Genomic DNA, 734 nt, shown 5'->3' on the forward strand with positions numbered 1-734 from the left:
AACAAAGGAGGAGGCTACAATGCTTGATAAGAAATGTACGCATTATCCTGCCCATGTAATTGTAACCCCTCTGTACAGTATGTTCACAAATAAAATTAAATTTAAAAAAACAAAAAAAGAAAGAAGGCCAGTATTAAATTGTGTGTATGCGTGTATACATGTGTGCACACTGTCCCTTAGCTTTTTTTGCTCAAGACTAGCCCTCTACCACTTGAACCACATCTCTATTTCCAGCTTTTTTGATAGCTAATAGGAGACAGAATCCAATGAATTTTTCTGCTCAGGGTGGCTTTGAACCATAATCCTCAGATCTCAGCCTCTTGAATAGCTAGAATTACAGGCCTGAGCCACCGGCACCCAGACACTGATGTATTTTCAATGGGACTGTATCATACAGCAGGCTAATTTTGGATGTATGCCTCCACATCACTCCTGCTTAATTCAGGACAGGAGAGAAATGGCCATCCTAAAATGCCCTCAGTTCTAAATTTCAAATAGAATATGTCTATAAAGCGAACTCAGTAAGTACTGCAGTACTTAGTGAGAGTATGATTTGCATGGCTGCCGGAAATCTGAGCATTAAATTTCCTACCCCAGAGGTTACTTAAATCCCCTTATTAGGCAATGTTGAACTAAGCAAATTAGAATCTGCAGGCTACCTCTTAAATTTGTGGGTAAATTCTGATTCCCTCCCCTCCGCTCCCCTCCCCACAACACACCAAAACCCATACGAT

The sequence above is a fragment of the Dipodomys ordii genome, unplaced genomic scaffold (genome assembly GCF_000151885.1).
Source record: "Dipodomys ordii isolate 6190 unplaced genomic scaffold, Dord_2.0 Scaffold42, whole genome shotgun sequence".
NCBI lineage: Eukaryota > Metazoa > Chordata > Mammalia > Rodentia > Heteromyidae > Dipodomys > Dipodomys ordii.